Source organism: Schistocerca piceifrons, chromosome 4 (genome assembly GCF_021461385.2).
Source record: "Schistocerca piceifrons isolate TAMUIC-IGC-003096 chromosome 4, iqSchPice1.1, whole genome shotgun sequence".
Classification (NCBI taxonomy): domain Eukaryota; kingdom Metazoa; phylum Arthropoda; class Insecta; order Orthoptera; family Acrididae; genus Schistocerca; species Schistocerca piceifrons.
In genome coordinates, this window is record NC_060141.1 from 209,916,631 (window position 1) to 209,936,567 (window position 19,937).

Consider the following 19,937-nt stretch of genomic DNA (forward strand, 5'->3'; position numbering starts at 1 on the left):
GAACGTATTGAGTCTACTGGCGAGACTTTTCAGAGAATGGTCGATGCAGATTCGTTGTGGGATTTCATTACTGGGAGGTACACCACAGTAGTATTTCGACAGCTTTAATTCTCAATACTTACGGTGGTTGCGAATCGACACTTACCTGTACATGGGCACAGCATATGGCTGTTGGGAACATGAAAGTCTCCAGAGACATGTGGAAGAACATAGACTGAAAATCGACTCCAGAACATCGCTATTGTGCAGTGGAAGCGTGTGAAAAAGCGGTGAAACAATGCGCTAAAAACTTAAGTGAGGCAGCAGATTAAATACTGAGAGCAAAATTTAAATGGTTGAAGAATATTATTTCTCCACATAATTTATATAAGTTACCAAAGCAAAAGCTTGCATTTAAAATGAATGGAACAGTGCAAAAAACCCAATTTAAAACTAAGTTTGAAGCTATGTTTCCTAATTCTTTGATTGCTTATGTTTGTTCTGGCATTAGTTAACATAATAGATTTCTCTATATTCTTAAGATTTGTTATGTTTTATGTTTGAAAATTTCTGGCCATGACATGTGCCATTAAGTACATGCTGCTGCATACATCGCCATTAGGTTGCTTCACACTGTTTGTAAGCGTATCGTCATATCGCTAGCTTCGTTGCGGAGTATCTTTGCGATAAGCTGCATTTTTCTGCAGAGTCGAGCATGGCCTGTAATTCAGCAGATTACTCCTACTTCCCTTTTTGGGTATTGGTGTGACTGGAGCAATTTTCCAGTCTTTAGGTAGGGAACTTTCTGCGAGCGAGCGGTTGTACATAAATTCTAAATATGGAGCTACTGTATCAGCGTACCCTGAAACGAACCTGGCTGGTATACAATCTGGACCGGAGGCCTTGCCTTTATTTAGTGTTTTAAGCTGCTTTGCTACACCGAGGATATCTGCTTCTATGTTTCTCATCTTGGCAGTATTTCTTGATTGGAATTCAGAAATATTTACTTCGTGTTCTTTGGTGAAGGAGTTCGGAAAACCGTGTTAATAACTGCTTTTGTGGAACTGTCATCAGTGACTTCACGGTTGTTATCGCGCAGTGAAGGTATTGACTACATCTTGCTCCTGGTGTGCCTTATGCATAAGCAGAATCTCTTTGGGTTTTCTGCCCGATTCTGAGACAGAGTTACGTTGTGGAAATTATTGAAAGTATCTCGCACTGAAGTACATGTTATATTTATAACTTCTGCAAAACTTTGCCAATCTTGGGGATTTTGCGTTCTTTTAAATTTGGCATGCTTTTTTCGTTGCTTCCGAAACAGTGATATGACCCGTCTTGTGTACCATGATGGATCAGCACCATCACTTATTAATTTATGTGATACATATCTCTCAATTACCGTCGATACCATCTCTTTGTAATCATTCCACATATTTTCTACGCTTACATGATCAGAATGGAAGGAGTGGAGATTGTCTCTTTAAAAGGCGCTAAGAGCATTTTTATCAGCTCTCTTAAATAGATGTACTTTGCGTTTCCTTTTGATGATTGAAGGTGTTAAGGTATTCAGCCTAGCAGCAAAAGCCTTGTGGTCGCTAATTCCTGTAACCGTCATGATACTTCCTATTTGTCCAGGATTATTTGTTGCTAAGGGGTCAAGTATGCTTTAGTAACCATTTACTCTTCGAGTGGGCTCATGAGCTAACTATTCAAAATAATTTTCTGAGAAAGCATTCAGTACGACTTTGGATAACGTTTTATGTCTGCCGCCGGCTTTAAACGTCTAATTCTTCCAGCATATCTAGGGTAGCTTGAAGTCACCACCTACTATAATTGTACGAGTAGAGTATCTGTTTGAAATGAGACTCAAGTTTTCTTTGAACTGTTCAGCAACTATATCTTCTGAGTCGGGAGTCGGTAAAACGATCCAATTAATAGTTTAGTCCGACTGTCAAGTATAACCTCTACCCATACTATTTCACATTAACTATTTACTCCAATTTCGCTACAAGATAAACTACTTCTGACAGCAATAAATACTCCTCCACCAACTGTATTTAATCTATCCTTTCTGAACACTGGTAGGTCGTTTGAAAGAATTTCGGGCGAGCGTATTTCCGGCTTGAGCCAGCTTTCTGTACCTATAATTACTTCAGCTTCAGTACTTTCTATTAGGTCTTGGAGCTCTGGTTCTTTCCCTACACAGCTACGACAATTTACAACTACAATACCGATCGTTTCTACAACTACCTTACTGTGTTTTACCTGCTCCCTTTTAGATGGATGCTCTTTCCGTGGTTTCCTTAGAGCCTCTAACCTAAAAAACCGCCCAGTCGCTTCCACACAGCCCCCGCTACCCGTGTAGCCGCTTCCTGTGTGTAGTCGATTACCGACCTATTAAGCGGAACCCGGAAGCCCACCACCCGATGGCGCAAGTCAAGGAATCTGCAGCCTACACGGTCACAGAACCGCCAGAGCCTATGATTCAGACTCTCCACTAGGCTCTGCACCAAAGGACCACAGTCGGTACTATCGACGATGCTGCAGACTGTGAGCTCCGCCTTAATCTCGCAAGCAAGACTGGCAGTCTTTACCATTTCCGCTAGCAGCCCGAAACCAGGGAGAATCTCCTCCGAACCAAAGCTACACACGTCATTGGTACCGACATATACTGTGGTATTAATGACACACAAAAGAAACAACGTTTCGTGAAATCGCGCTCTAGGGACATTCTTGTTTAAATGTTTCCTTTGCAGTGACACACTCCCAACGGGCAGCTACTATGCCACAACTACTACTTCGTTGAAGTTGTCAGCAGTTTAAACAAAACTGAGGAACGAAGTTATCGGGAGCATGAAACGTTATTTATTAGGGCCTTGTTTTCCTTTACTTTCGTCTAAGAGCAAACAGAACTAACTTTTTGTTCGTTTGCCTCCCTTGTAACAAAATCTGAAGTGTTTCTAATGTTCAGCTTCTTCATTTCGAATAGTTACGACTTCCCTTATTATACGGGAACTAAGTTTGTTTCAGGTTATGCCTCGAAGACGAACACCAATGGCTCAAACTGAAAGACGAAGAGCTAGAGAGAGACAATTTTTGCGTAGCCAAATTAATAGGAATAATGTAAACGTCGATAAAAATAATCCTATTGTTGTGCTGAAGGATGAATTTAGATGCGCACTGAACGTGATTGAAAATAATTTTGAGAGTTATAAATGTGGTTTGATGAATTTACAGTCCAGATTTTGTAATACAAATAATTTCTCATCTGCAGTCACTTTCCGCGATACTATGGTATTCACATTGTGTTGTAAGTTAATTTGCCGCCATTAACACAAAATGTATTTTTCAATCGCACTGTATCAACGACTCACTTGAAATGATCAAGCAATTAAAGAGAAATCAAAGAATTATTTCAAGCATACTCGTACCCACAACTCGGCATTTTTTATGGGTCAGCTCTACGGCACAGTTTTACGACAGATGGACGACATTTTTTTTTTTTTATCACAGATCAGGACCACTGACTGACTCAACTGGCTGAATTTCGACCATACACGATACTAGTTCTCATTGGTCGCACATCACATTCAACAGTGTAGTTTACTGTCCGCTTGGCGCGCTGCTATCGTAGTGTATAACGGAAAAGAGCAGGTGTGTCAGGAATGTATGTTATAGACTGAGATACTGTTTAACAGCCATTTACTCTTTGTTGATCAAAATTTCCAGGTTCACTTACCTGTTTTCCAAGATTCGAACTGGTACGTCAATATAGGAAATTCTGTTAGTTTGATCGGTCATTTGAGCCTATTGTTCTTTAAACAACGACAAATAATCTCTGTTATCACTATCAACGTCTTTCTGCAAGGTACTGAAATATATATGATAAAAAAATCACTGTAACTCTCTATCTTCAAATACATATCTTTCTCCTTGAAATCATATTGTCACGTAGAGGAAGGTGTAAGTAGATGAAACACGAACACTAACTTCACTTAACGAAGGTTTATTCAGCACTTGCACATACAAGGGCGCGGAGCGAACTGCCTCCGGCCAGAACACATACGGTGTATACAGAGCTACAGAATATTCCAGTACAATGATTCTTGCCATTTGTGGGTACTTCTAGAATGTACTCGAACCGAATAAAGAAATTAAAATTTTACAGTACAGGTGAGTTTTAAACTCAGGATCCTCCATACAACCGTTTAGTATCATGCCCACTACAGAACGATGATACTTACACAGGGTGAGTCACCTAACGTTGCCGCTGGATATATTTCGTAAACTACATCAAATACTGACGAATCGATTCCACAGACCGAACGTAAGGAGAGGGGCTAGTGTAATTGTTTAATACAAACCATAAAAAAATGCACGGAAGATTGTTTTTTAACACAAACCTACGTTTTTTTTAAATGGAACCCCGTTACTTTTGTTAGCACATCTGAACATATAAACAAATACGTAATCAGTGCCGTTTGTTGCATTGTAAAATGTTAATTACATCCGGAGATATTGTAACCTAAAGTTGACGCTTGAGTACCACTCCTCCGCTGTTCGATCGTGTGTATCGGAGAGCACCGAATTACGTAGGGATCCAAAGGGAACGATGATGGACCTTAGGTACAGAAGAGACTGAAACAGCACATTACGACCACATGCTAACACCTTTTTATTGGTCTTTTTCACCGACGCACGTGTACATTACCATGAGCGGTGAGGTACACGTACTCACGCGGTTTCCGTTTTCAATTACGGAGTGGAATAGAGTGTGTCCCGACATGTCAGGCCAATAGATGTTCAATGTGGTGGCCATCATGTAACGTGTGTACCGTGATGTGCCTACAACCCCAGAGGATATGAAACAACGTATTGTGGCAGCCTGCGGCGACATTACACCAGATGTACTGCGGCGTGTACGACATTCATTACGCCAGAGATTGCAATTGTTTGCAGCAAATGATGGCCACCACACTGAACATCTATTGGCCTGACATGTCGGGACACACTCTATTCCACTCCGTAATTGAAAACGGAAACCACGTGTGTACGTGTACCTCACCGCTCATGGTAATGTACATGTGCGTCAGTGAAAAAGACCAATAAAATGGTGTTAGCATGTGGTCGTAATGTGCTGTTCCAGTCTCTTGTGTACCTAAGGTCCATCACCGTTCCCTTTGGGTCGCTACGTAGTTCGGTGCTCTCCGATACACACGATCGAACAGCGGAGGAGTGGTACTCAAGCGTCAACTTTAGGTTACAATATCTCCGGATGTAATTAACATTTTACAATGCAACAAACGGCACTGATTACATATTTGATTATATGTTCAGATGTGCTAACAAAACTAACGGAGTTCCATTTAAAAAAACTTAGGTTTGTGTCAAAAAACATACTTTCGTGCATTTTTTTATGGTTTGTATTAACCAATTACACTAGCCCCTCTCCTCACGTTCGGTCTGTGGAATCGATTCGTCAGTATTTGATGTGGTTTGCGAAATATATCCAGCGGTAATGTTAGGTGACTCACCCTGTATACTCTATATATATACATATATATATATATATATATATATATATATATATATATATATAATCTAGATACATATATCGCTTTTACTGAATAAAGTTTTAATTTTAGTTGTTGAAGCAGTATAATTTTCCATCAGGTACATTATAACAACCTCTCAGCCGCAGCTCAGAGACAGGATAACATCAGTTAAACAGAAATACAAATTTATCTTTACAGTTTGTTTTTGTAACAGTTAAATCGTAATGTCGAACGATGGTACAGCGGGCCGAAGTCGATGCTCTTCCGATGGTAAACTCGCACCGCATTCACTTTGGCGGTCTAGCTAAGTCTTCTGTAAGTCAATTTGTTTCGGCGGAAATGAAAAATAAGAAAACCGCATCAGAAATCATCTCTTACGCATTTCGGAAATTAATAAAAACATAAAATGGGCCCTAGTTTCGGCTACCGGCACAGCAAGCAATGTTAATGTACCATAAAGTTTTAAATCAGCATACGCACTGTTTAAATCTGGGTACATATCTTTTGTTCTCATTAACGGGCGTTGATGAAGTAGGAGAAATGAGTGCGCTTTAGTCCACTTGATGTGACGCTCAAGTTCCAGCAATTGTTTTTGCGAGTGAAAATTTAAAATTGCCGGAAAGATTCGGTCGCCTGTGATACACAAAACATGTCATTAAGAAAGCTCTGCGAGCGATAACGACAAACTACCGAGAGGAAGAGGAAGAAGAAAGATATAGGAAGTCTATATCTTTCCTGCGTATGTGAGAAATGTTTCAACAAAAGTTGCCAGAATATGGAGAAGCATAGAGTGGATATTATCTTCCACTTACCAGTCAAGACCGTTGTTTTCCTGGAATCTATGACAGACGATATGTTTTTACGAAAAGCGGGTAACTATGAGATTCCTTGTAAAAATTATGTAGGATAAACAAGACGCGGTGCAGAAGGGTGCATCTAACACCAACGATGCACCAGCCTTTTAAAACCTACAAAACTACAGTGGCTGAATTTATTTCTGCTGACGGTTACACGGATTACGGGAAAGTCAAGATACTGACCACAACCTCTACTATTCGAATTCAGTGGTCAGGAAAGTCGTAGAAATGCTGTTGGCAGGCAACTAGGTCAACCGAGACGAGGAATTCCTACTACATAATCATGGAAACCGTTCGTTTCACGTCTGCACTCTCGGAAGTATTATTGTCATGAGTCTTCGCTGTCTGGGATTCCAAAGTCTGCCAACCATTTTAATAATTAACGAGATATTTTTAAAGGCCTGTTGGTTTGGTGACTCGGCACTAACTACGTTTTTTATCTTAGATGCACAAGTTCATTTCGTTATTGATGCTTTTGTGTCGAGAGTATTACCCGCAATATACAAGATGTGTGAGACAAGAAACGACGCTGAAAACACGGCGCGCGATACGGCAACGCTGTATTGTTCTACTTGTCTAGACCGGTATTTATATCGTTTCCAGATGGTGGGTCCCGATTATCAGCTCCGTAAAGCCATCAAGTGATTTTTGAGGGCACCATCAGAGAAGTTGGGTTTTTGGTGTATGTTACAAAAATGGAACAGCGGAATTTAGTTTTGAGTTAGGCTTGGGGAATCCGCGAGTGTAATCTTTGAAAAGCTGGAACATGTCTGTGGGAAACATTGCTTATCAGGAGCACAAGTTTTTCGTTCGTAGAAATCATTTCTGAAAGGCTGAGAACACGTTGAAGATTAACCTCGCTCAGGGAGACCTTCTATCCAAAAGCCGACGAAAACTTAGAACTGGGTTTTGTGCGTGAAGAATTTGTTCCTCTATGACAAACTGTTAACCAAGTGTTTTCAAAGATGTCCTTGAAGGGCTCAAGTAAAGGGCGCATCGAGTGAGAGCAGACACTGCAGACAAGTGGATGCCGGATCACAATAACGCCCCATGTCATACAGCCACTTCTTTCACGCAATTTTTGACTTCGAATGATATTCCTCTTTTCCCACAGCCCCCCTATTCAGCCGATCTTTCTTTTCCGAAATTGAAAAATGCCTTAAAAGTACGTCGTTTTGGGACTCTGAAGAGCATTCAAAAGAATGTGAACGACATATTAAAGGCCCTACCAGTCGAAAGCTTTCAGCGCTGTTATCAAGATTGGGAACAACGACTCTGCCTGTGAATAGCTGCCGAAGAGAACTATTTTGAAGGGAACAGTAACGTTGTTTGAAAAATGTTATGTTGTTTGAAAAAATTTGAAAAAGTTTTTTTATAACTTGGGTAGATAAAGAATCGGTCTTATTTCTCTTCTCGCACACCTTGTGTGAACATTTTAGCCACAATATATCTTTAATTCACTTGATTTTAGAATTTTAGCGTAATTAGTCTTAGACCCGTCTTGAAGGTGGCTGTGTGGTGAAATATTGCTGTTCCGTATGTACGCCTGAGCAATGATGGAATAATCTTTACAAGCCTCTACTGATCGTAGCGTATCGTACATGAATATTGTTCGTACAGTACTTGTGTACACTTCAGTACCGGTACCTCAGACTGCCAGGTTATCGAATCCCGAAACTTACAATCTATAGACAACCACTTACCCACTGAGCCACCCAGCCATTTTATTGGCATATAAAAAGGTACCATTAAAGCCATAAAGCGCCCGAATACTGGCTCAGTTTCTTCAGGTTCTAAGGAATCACTTCTCTCGTAGATGATACAATAAATTAGAAATCTTTCTGCGTATTTTGTATCTAACTTGTGTCTTTGTCTCGCCTTGTGGCCGGCAGTATGGAGGTTGCCCATATTACGAACCTCGCAGACTAAACTCAATAAAGCATTATGGAGCTGTAAAGGGAACGGGGGCGCATTATGGCCTACGCAGCTTCCACCCAGTCCCGATAGCCCCCTATATGAGGCCGACTGCAATGTATGCACGGACGGCGCGGGAATATATACGAGCTCTCAGCTGTGGCAGGGAACCAGGGAGGGGTATAGGTGGAAAGGAAGATGGTGTCGGGAGGGCCGAGGGCAGGGGTGAGGACAGCCGCCTGAGGGACGGCCCCCATAAAGACGCGCCATGAGAACATAAAGGGACATATTGGCTGTCTGGGGAGGCCCAATCTCGCGCGGGAAACAATCTGGAGGGCGCATTTCGTTGCCCCGGTGGCCCGCGGGCCGGCGGCCGTTTGATCGGCGAAGGAAGCGCCGAAGTCGCGGCGGCGCCAGCCGAGGAAACGCCTCTGGCAGCGATCGGAGCACGAGAACTGCGAGACGTCGGCGCAGCGGCTGCGAGAGTAGCTTGTGTTCGACCAGGCATCCCTTCTCGCATGAAAACTACCCTAACTCGTGTTTCAAAGGTCGATATTTGTACCAGCCGTTTACAGAAAGGAGCATAACTGCCGTATACTATCAAATAACCTCGGTCGTATTATTTGAATCTTAATTGTTGCTGCTGACAGGTGTGAGATTGGCAGGGAATACAAACAGGCAAAGCCACGAATGGCTAGATGAGAAACATAAACTGTAGAAGTATGCATGACTAAGGGAATAATAAATGCTCGTATAGGAAAATAAGACAGACCTTTCGAGAAAAGAGAAGAGCAGTGTACATACAACCTAAGACATAAGAAGCGACGCACCGTGAAGAAATTATCCAATGCAACGGAAATCGGTGGATGTGATGTACATTTACAAACAAAGGATTACAATTTTATAGAATTTTGACCATTTATTCAAGAGAAAGAGCCTCAGAAATTGAGTAAGCAGTTAAGACGTTGGCCCACCTTGAAACCTTTCCGTCTCCTCTATACCTCTTTACTTAATGATAACCTTCCCTTTTACAATAAACTATGAAACCTTTCCTTAGGATTTCTATCTCTTGCTTAATAATAACAAATGAAACCTTCCCTTTGAAATTTATTCTCTTTCTCAATCTTCGCATACAAATTTAATTGCTGCTTATTAAAAGTGATTTTCTGATTATTTCGACGAAACATAAAATGTGTCGTCGTCGTGGCCCTCAGTCGTTATCTGCAATAACCCAAAACTATTCCTTACCTTTTTTACTTTTACTGGATCGCCATCTGACTGCCACATCGAACTGCGATATGAATATACTTCCTCTGTTTTACTATACTCTATTAGCTGCTGGTGGGCTTTCATAATAAGTGGCTGTATTTATTACCAAAGCTGACGTTATTCTTTAATAGCAAAGCTTTAATTTGACTGAAGTTACGTAATTCATAGCTAAACTTTTTCTTGACAACAATAAAATTTTTGCAAAGTTTACGTTTATGGTTTTTGGAATGGATAACAATCAGTAATGCAACATTTCTGACAAAAATTAATTATATTCTGAAAACGTTTCTTCAAATATTTACTGCTGGTAATGAAATGATTTTACAAACGTTGAAATGGGACTTACTTCTTACAATAATCTTACAACTAGCAACACGCAAACATATCTTCAGTAGTCTTGAGATTCTCAAAAAATTAATTCAATAATATTAGTTCCTCTTATTATAATAGTTAGCTGATGTCTCTATACATCCGTTTATAATCTCTTGTAAATCATAGCTAGTGGCTGGCAGGCACACCGCTCCTATCAACCTCTCGCTTCAGACCTGCTACCGACACGCTTCACTTCTCGCTAAAGTGCCGTTTCTCCTGCCAACAATGCTTTCTGTTGCAGACAATCCCTGCTACCATTACAAAATGTATCATTGCGCGGTCTTTCCCGCTCTTTTCTTAAAATGTATCCATACGCGGTCTCTCCCGCCCTTTTTAAAATTATATCAATTTGCGGTCTCTCTTGTCAACAATACTTTGGTGCAGACATTCCCTGCAACCACAATTATTTCCAACATGACAAATATTAATTATTCCTAATTAATCCTATTAATAAAATATAAACATCTTTCATAAATTGTGATTTGACAATAAACAATAGAAATATACACGTCATACAACCTCTGGTCCTAATGCAAACAGTTATTCGTATTGGCGCTCACTGATAGAGCTGTTGGATATCCCCCTGCTGAGGGATATCGTTCCAAATTTTGTCCAAATGCGTTGGACTGCCAGCAGCCCGTGATGGTTGGAGGGCCCAGCCCATAATGTTCCAAACGTTCTCGGTTCTGGAGAGATTGAGCGACCTTGCTGACCAAGATAACCACAAACACAAGCAGTAGAAACTCTCGCAATGTGTGAGCGGCCATTATCTGCTGAAATGAAAGGCGACGTGGCTCGCCACAATGTGTAACAACATTAGACGCAGAATATCGTCGACGTACCGCTGTGCTGTAAGGGTGCTGCGGTTGACAACCAAAGGGGTGCCAATATGAAAAGAAATGGCACCTTAGACCATCGCTCCTGGTTGACAGCCCATGTGGTAGGCGACAGTGAGGTTGGTGTCCCGTCACTGTCCGGGACGTCTCCAGATACATCTTCGCTTGTCATGGGGCTCTGTTCCACGCGGGACTCATCACTGAAGAGAACTGTACTCCGGTCAATGAGATTACAAGCTGAAGATGTTTCTGGAGACAGCAGTGGGACACCAACATGAGTGTCACACGTCATGTGACCCAACAACCAGAAGTGACGGTCTGGGGTGCTACTTATCTGAGGAATCCTTAGAGCATAGCGGTACGTCGATGACATTCTGCACCCCGTCTAATTACCCTTCATGGCAAGCCAACCTGGGCTTACATTTCAGCAAAATAATGCCTAAATGTACACGGTGAGAGTTTCTATTGCTTGTCTTCGTGCTTGCCAAACCCTACCTCAGCCAGCAAGGTTACCAGATCCCTCCGCAGTTACGAATGGTAGGAGCTTATTGGGCAGGGCCCTCCAACCAGCTTGGGATTTTGACGTTGGACGCATCAATTGGACATAATTTGACACTACATCTTGAAACGTCTCTGTGAAGTCGTTTCAGAAGACGCTTGTCGAATTCGGTACAACTTATTCACTTTACTACCTAATTTTAGCTCAATTCATGAACTCTTCCAGAAAGACTGAGGACTCAAATAAGGCCTATTGAATATTATATGTGTGTTTTAATGTGGGGTTCGGTTTTGTTTTGTGGGAAACGCTGAGTTGGTCATCGTCTGCTGGGAGCAGACGATGTTGTTTATCGTTCGAAGGAGAGCACAGGATGACCAACTTAGGTTTCCAATACCTGAACAGAAAGGTTTACCCATCTTAGTCGAAGGCTGTTTTTGTGTGTGGGGTTGGTGACGGAGGCCTACCCCTCTGGTAGCTTCCGCTGCACGGGGAGCTAGTTAATCTCGAAAGAGAAAGCGGCACTCTTCGGTGAACGCTTGGTGAGTACGGATCTTAGATCTTAAGGTGGGTTTCAGGTGATAGGAAGCAGGCTGAGTTAGGACTTCGTTATGTTTAACTGTTGAAATACTTACGAACTTCAGCATAACTGAAGCGTGTGAAGCGAGTTATTTTTCCGAATGTACCATAATTATATTGCTTTAAATAGATGATTTTTGGGTGTTTGAGTTAAAAGTGTGGAAGTTACTTTGTTCATTTTGAACAACGATGAAGTAGAATTTCAAACGGTAAATCTGATTAGCAAAAGATGGTTAGGATCACTTCAACCGTATGTGAGTTAATAGTGTGTCGAAGCGAGTATGATTTTTATTATTTTTAATCTTATATTTTGTGGAAGTTGCTTTTGTCTTTGTGTGTCGATTTTGTGCCACGTGTTTGGTAATAAATGACCCTTCTGGTTCACCACGGCACCGCAGTAGGCTTTATTTTAACTCCTTGCTAGTTTAATGAGCTATAATTTCTGCAAGAATATCTGTTCTTTCGTGCGCTTTCTACAAAGCAGCACAACAGTTTGATTCGGAATGCACCACGTACTCTAGTTCGGCCGTTTGCAAGCAGCACACGCAGTTAGTATGTTGAATAAGTATCGCACAAACTCGTGCATTGGTTAAACCTCTGTCCAGAATAGTGCATGCGTATAATCGTAATGCGAATATCACTAAGACATTTTTATGGTATGAATGCAAAGGAGATGATAGTCTCATTGTCTCCCACCCCCGTTTTCTGTGTTTCTTCTTGCTGTAGTTAAATTGTGCCCTGTTACATTCTCACGTAATTCTTACTTAAATATTTCTAGTCAGGTACCAGTTATGTGTAGTTAGGATGTGCAACCAAATACCTAGATAAAATAAATAATCTACGTGAATGATAAATTCTGTGGTGTTGATCTTACCCACTTACTCCGATTTCCAGTCCTAAATTAATCAAGTTGCTTCATGCACGACATGGAGTGCTATTTATCTGGCTACTTGTAATTAAATTATTAAAGTAATTAAACTAATAATTTTCCAGCTCCGTCTTTTTCTAAATGGTTACGAAGGGCTTGAGCTGGTGGCGACCCTGAATTTCTGAATTTTTATCATTATTTGTGTGAGAGAAGCAGCTAGAAATGCGAGATAACGTATATGGCTCGATGAGAATCGTTATAAAGATAGTAATACGTTACAATCTCTTTGGACATACAACAAGTGCATCAATTAATGCAAAGCACAATAACTGCTTGTGTAAGGGCAGAGATGGTCCTACACGTTACTGATTTGCTCAATTTGTGAAGCTCTTCCTCTCGAATAAATCGTCTGACCTTTTCTCTCTCCCTTTTTTTTTTTTTTTTCTCCTCAGAGCGTATTAAAAACTGAGGTGGCGAACCAATTAGTAGCAATCAAAGAAGAGAAGGCTGTGGAGGAAGGAATATATGGAAGGTCTAAATAACGAAAAGAGACGTGAACACAATAGAAAGAGAAGGGCAAGTGAATACACATGTAATGATACTGCGAGAAGAATCTGATATAAGTCGAAAAATGGCACTATCAGATGACTGATAAAAATAAGCATAAATCCGACAGCTTAGAGTGACATTGAAAATTAAGAGTTTCACACACATCCTGTCAGTAGTACGTCAAGCAATGAGACATGACATGACACGTAAATCTGTCTCGAGGGTTGCGTAGTACGTCAGACATTCTGTAGTGTGTCCTACTGTTTAGGGCAGTGACGTGACGGGCTACTTTTCCGTAGAGTCTACAGTGGCGGCTCCAGGTCACCAATGAATGGAGAATGTGCTGTTAACAAATTAATTTCAGGGTGTTTCGAGAAGCTATTTTTGTCGCACATCGTTGAAAGAGATTTGTTTTATGGTGGCGTTAGTGGTGATGTTGATATGTAAAGCCATATTAAATGGTAGTTTAACATCTTTGCCGGTTGTGTGAGGAAAATCGTGAACGCACGTGTGGCAAGGAATGGGGTACATGCGACGAACGGAGCCTTCGTCTACTATGGAATTCGTGAGCTCGTGATCACCACTACAACGCAACGACGTTGTTGTATAATACAATCAAAAGATTCATCCGATTTTATAATATTATAACTACTACTTTTTACTGTGTTCAGCGTGCACATAATTAACGTTTATAGATTATTGTCACTTCTGAAAATGACTGTTAATATGCTGAAACTTCTGATGTGAATGTTTATATTACTTGGCGATCATTAGATGATAAATTCCTATTTTGGAAATACACTCCTGGAAATGGAAAAAAGAACACATTGACACCGGTGTGTCAGACCCACCATACTTGCTCCGGACACTGCGAGAGGGCTGTACAAGCAATGATCACACGCACGGCACAGCGGACACACCAGGAACCGCGGTGTTGGCCGTCGAATGGCGCTAGCTGCGCAGCATTTGTGCACCGCCGCCGTCAGTGTCAGCCAGTTTGCCGTGGCATACGGAGCTCCATCGCAGTCTTTAACACTGGTAGCATGCTGCGACAGCGTGGACATGAACCGTATATGCAGTTGACGGACTTTGAGCGATGGCGTATAGTGGGCATGCGGGAGGCCGGGTGGACGTACTGCCGAATTTCTCAACACGTGGGGCGTGAGATCTCCACAGTACATCGATGTTGTCGCCAGTGGTCGGCGGAAGGTGCACGTGCCCGTCGACCTGGGACCGGACCGCAGCGACGCACGGATGCACGCCAAGACCGTAGGATCCTACGCAGTGCCGTAGGGGACCGCACCGCCACTTCCCAGCAAATTAGGGACATTGTTGCTCCTGGGGTATCGGCGAGGACCATTCGCAACCGTCTCCATGAAGCTGGGCTACGGTCCCGCACACCGTTAGGCCGTCTTCCGCTCACGCCCCAACATCGTGCAGCCCGCCTCCAGTGGTGTCGCGACAGGCGTGAATGTAGGGACGAATGGAGACGTGTCGTCTTCAGCGATGAGAGTCGCTTCTGCCTTGGTGCCAATGATGGTCGTATGCGTGTTTGGCGCCGTGCAGGTGAGCGCCACAATCAGGACTGCATACGACCGAGGCACACAGGGCCAACACCCGGCATCATGGTGTGGGGAGCGATCTCCTACACTGGCCGTACACCACTGGTGATCGTCGAGGGGACACTGAATAGTGCACGGTACATCCAAACCGTCATCGAACCCATCGTTCTACCATTCCTAGACCGGCAAGGGAACTTGCTGTCCCAACAGGACAATGCACGTCCGCATGTATCCCCTGCCACCCAACGTGCTCTAGAAGGTGTAAGTCAACTACCCTGGCCAGCAAGATCTCCGGATCTGTCCCCCATTGAGCATGTTTGGGACTGGATGAAGCGTCGTCTCACGCGGTCTGCACGTCCAGCACGAACGCTGGTCCAACTGAGGCGCCAGGTGGAAATGGCATGGCAAGCCGTTCCACAGGACTACATCCAGCATCTCTACGATCGTCTCCATGGGAGAATAGCAGCCTGCATTGCTGCGAAAGGTGGATATACACTGTACTAGTGCCGACATTGTGCATGCTCTGTTGCCTGTGTCTATGTGCCTGTGATTCTGTCAGTGTGATCATGTGATGTATCTGACCCCAGGAATGTGTCAATAAAGTTTCCCCTTCCTGGGACAATGAATTCACGGTGTTCTTATTTCAATTTCCAGGAGTGTATTATTCAGCGTTTCACATGATATTCATGTGCGCTTAACTGATGTTCAGACATTATGAAGAAGCTATTAAATAGCAAACACTTTCCTGGTGTTCTGCAAAATATTATTTTACTGAATGCAAACTGACTTTCGGGTTCTTAGGTGTTCAGGGGATAAATAAATGTCGCAAATGAAAACAAATGACGTACATGTTACACGGGTAGAACCAATACAAATAGGGAAGATACATAAAATGGTACAGAGTTTACAAATGAAAGTATCCCGTTTTTTGTCATACAGAAATTGTTAATTTGACTAAGAATGAAAAATATGGTTCTGTGTTGATATCTTTACATTTTACTGTATATCAAAAATAATGTTGCATTCGCAACCGTAATCTAACTTGTGCAACTGAAACTTAATTTCACAGGACATCATGTGTAGGGACTGTGGTTGTTGTGAGCGGACGCAAGGAGAATTGGCCACTCTTCGGGGGCAGGTGGAGGCTTTGTCTGTTAGGCTCATCGAGCTCGAGGCGCAGGCGTCGGCTCGTAGTGGTGTTGGGGCAACTGTGGTGAGACCTATGCCTACTTCGGTGGCCTTGGAATCACATGGAACCCCTGATGTCGCTGCGTCTTCCGGCAGTGAGCATCTTACCGGTCAGCCATCACTCCAGGGTGAATGGCGGACAGTGGTGGGCTCGCGCGTGCCTGGCCGAAAGGCGAAGGTGGGATCTGGCCGCGTGGCAGCTGCCTTACCCCTTTCCAACAGGTACGGGGTGCTTCCTAGTGGTGATAACATCGTTTCCGAGCCACCACAGGATGCCTCGCCTGTTGGGCCAGTGGCCGATTCTCCGGCAAGGTCCCGACAGTCACAGAGGGCGGGCCTATTAGTTATAGGGAGCTCCAACGTTAGGCGGGTTATGGAGCCCCTCAGGAAAATAGCGGGTAGGTCGGGGAAGAATGCCAGTGTGCACTCGGTGTGCTTGCCGGGGGGTCTCGTCCGTAATGTGGAGGAGGCCCTTCCGGCAGCTATTGAACGCACTGGGTGTGACCGGCTGCAGATAGTAGCACATGTCGGAACGAATGACGCCTGCCGCTTGGGTTCTGAGGCCATCCTTGGTTCCTTCCGGCGGCTGGCTGATTTGGTGAAGACAACCAGCATCGCACGCGGAGTGCAAGCTGAGCTTAATATCTGCAGCATAGTGCCCAGAGTCGATCGCGGTCCTCTGGTTTGGAGCCGTGTGGAGGGTCTAAACCAGAGGCTCAGACGACTCTGCGACTATAATGGTTGCAAATTCATCGACCTCCGTTATTGGGTGGAGAACTGTAGGGCCCTCCTAGACAGGTCAGGCGTGCACTACACACCGGAAGCAGCTACTAGGGTAGCAGAGTAGTACGTGTGGCGTGCACACGGGGGTTTTTTAGGTTAGAGGGAACCCCCCCCCCCCCTTGGGCGAAACGATAAAATACCTGACGGCTTACCAGAGAGGACATTATCATCGTTGATAAAGAACGTCCGTCCCCAGAGACCAAAAACAGGAAAAGTTAACGTAATATTGGTAAACTGCAGGAGTATCCAGGGCAAGGTTCCTGAATTAGTATCTCTTATTGAAGGAAATAGTGCGCATATAGTATTAGGAACGGAAAGTTGGTTAAAACCGGAAGTGAACAGTAACGAAATCCTAGACACAGAATGGAATATATACCGCAAGGATAGGATAAACGCCAATGGTGGAGGAGTATTTATAGCAGTAAAGAATTCAATAATATCCAGTGAAGTTATTAGCGAATGCGAATGTGAAATAATCTGGGTTAAGCTAAGTATCAAAGGTGGGTCAGATATGATAGTCGGATGCTTCTATAGACCACCTGCATCAGCAACCGTAGTAGTTGAGCGCCTCAGAGAGAACCTGCAGAACGTTGTGAAGAAGTTTCGTGATCATACTATTGTAATAGGGGGAGACTTCAATCTACCAGGTATAGAATGGGATAGTCACACAATCAGAACTGGAGCCAGGGACAGAGACTCTTGTGACATTATCCTGACTGCCTTGTCCGAGAATTACTTCGAGCAGATAGTTAGAGAACCAACTCGTGAAGCTAACGTTTTAGACCTCATAGCAACAAATAGACCGGAACTTTTCGACTCCGTGAATGTAGAAGAGGGTATCAGTGATCATAAGTCAGTGGTTGCATCAATGACTACAAGTGTAATAAGAAATGCCAAGAAAGGAAGGAAAATATATTTGCTTAACAAGAGTGATAGGGCACAAATCGCAGAATATCTGAGTGACCACCATCAAACGTTCATTTCTGAGGAAGAGGATGTGGAACAAAAATGGAAAAAATTCAGAAACATCGTCCAGTACGCCTTAGATAAGTTCGTACCGACTAAGGTCCAAAGCGAGGGGAAAGATCCACCGTGGTATAACAATCATGTACGAAAGGTACTACGGAAACAAAGAAAGCTTCATCATAGGTTTAAGAGTAGTCGAATCATAGCTGATAAGGAAAAGCTGAACGAAGCGAAAAAGAGCGTAAAGAGAGCAATGAGAGAAGCATTCAACGAATTCGAACATAAAACATTGGCAAACAATCTAAACAAGAACCCTAAAAAGTTTTGGTCATATGTAAAATCGGTAAGCGGATCTAAATCCCCTATTCAGTCACTCGTTGACCACGATGGCACCGAAACAGAGAACGACCGAAGAAAGGCAGAAATACTGAATTCAGTGTTCCGAAACTGTTTCACTGCGGAAAATCGTAACACGGTCCCTGACTTCAGCCGTCGCACGGACGCCAAAATGGAAAATATTGAAATAAACGATATCGGAATTGAAAAACAACAGCTATCACTTAGTAGCGGAAAAGCATCCGGACCAGACGAGATACCCTTAAGATTCTACAGTGATTATGCTAAAGAACTTGCCCCCTTTCTATCAGCAATTTATCGTAGATCGCTGGAAGAACGTAAAGTACCTAGCGACTGGAAGAAAGCGCAGGTCGTTCCCATTTCCAAGAAGGGTCATAAATCAGATGCGAATAATTATAGGCCTATTTCGCTTACGTCAATCTGTTGTAGAATAATGGAACATGTTTTGTGTTCTCGTATTATGACGTTCTTAGATAATACAAATCTCCTTCATCATAACCAACATGGATTCCGCAAACAGAGATCATGTGAAACTCAGCTCGCCCTATTTGCCCAAGAAATTCACAGTGCCGTAGACACTGGCGATCAGATTGATGCCGTATTCCTGGACTTCAGGAAGGCATTTGATACGGTTCCGCACTTACGTTTAGTGAAAAAAATACGAGCTTACGGAATATCGGACCAGGTTTGTGATTGGATTCAGGATTTCCTAGAAGAAAGAACACAACATGTCATTCTTAACGGTTCAAAATCTGCAGATGTAGAGGTAATTTCGGGAGTACCGCAAGGAAGCGTGATAGGACCTTTATTGTTTACAATATACATAAATGACTTAGTTGACAACATCGGTAGCTCCGTGAGGCTATTTGCAGATGACACGGTTGTCTACAAGAAAGTAGCAACATCAGAAGACTCGTACGTACTCCAGGAAGACCTGCAGAGGATTAATGCATGGTGCGACAGCTGGCAGCTTTCCCTAAACGTAGATAAATGTAATATAATGCGCATACATAGGGGCAGAAATCCATTCCAGTACGATTATGCCATAGGTGGTAAATCATTGGAAGCGGTAACGACCGTAAAATACTTAGGAGTTACTATCCGGAGCGATCTGAAGTGGAATGATCCCATAAAACAAATAGTGGGAAAAGCAGGCGCCAGGTTGAGATTCATAGGAAGAATTCTAAGAAAATGTGACTCATCGACGAAAGAAGTAGCTTACAAAACGCTTGTTCGTCCGATTCTTGAGTATTGCTCATCAGTATGGGACCCTTACCAGGTTGGATTAATAGAAGAGATAGACATGATCCAGCGAAAAGCAGCGCGATTCGTCATGGGGACATTTAGTCAGCGCGAGAGCGTTACGGAGATGCTGAACAAGCTCCAGTGGCGGACACTTCAAGAAAGGCGTTACGCAATACGGAGAGGTTTATTATCGAAATTACGAGAGAGCACATTCCGGGAAGAGATGGGCAACATATTACTACCGCCCACATATATCTCGCGTAATGATCACAACGAAAAGATCCGAGAAATTAGAGCAAATACGGAGACTTACAAGCAGTCGTTCTTCCCACGCACAATTCGCGAATGGAACAGGGAAGGGGGGATCAGATAGTGGTACAATAAGTACCCTCCGCCACACACCGTAAGGTGGCTCGCGGAGTATAGATGTAGATGTAGATGTAGATAAAAAGAACAGTTTTCTGACATGTAAAAGTGAGCTGGCATTCTGTGTCGATTAGTCACTGATTTCAAGTATTTCCAGTAGGATCATATTTCTTCTTCAACAATATATATATATATA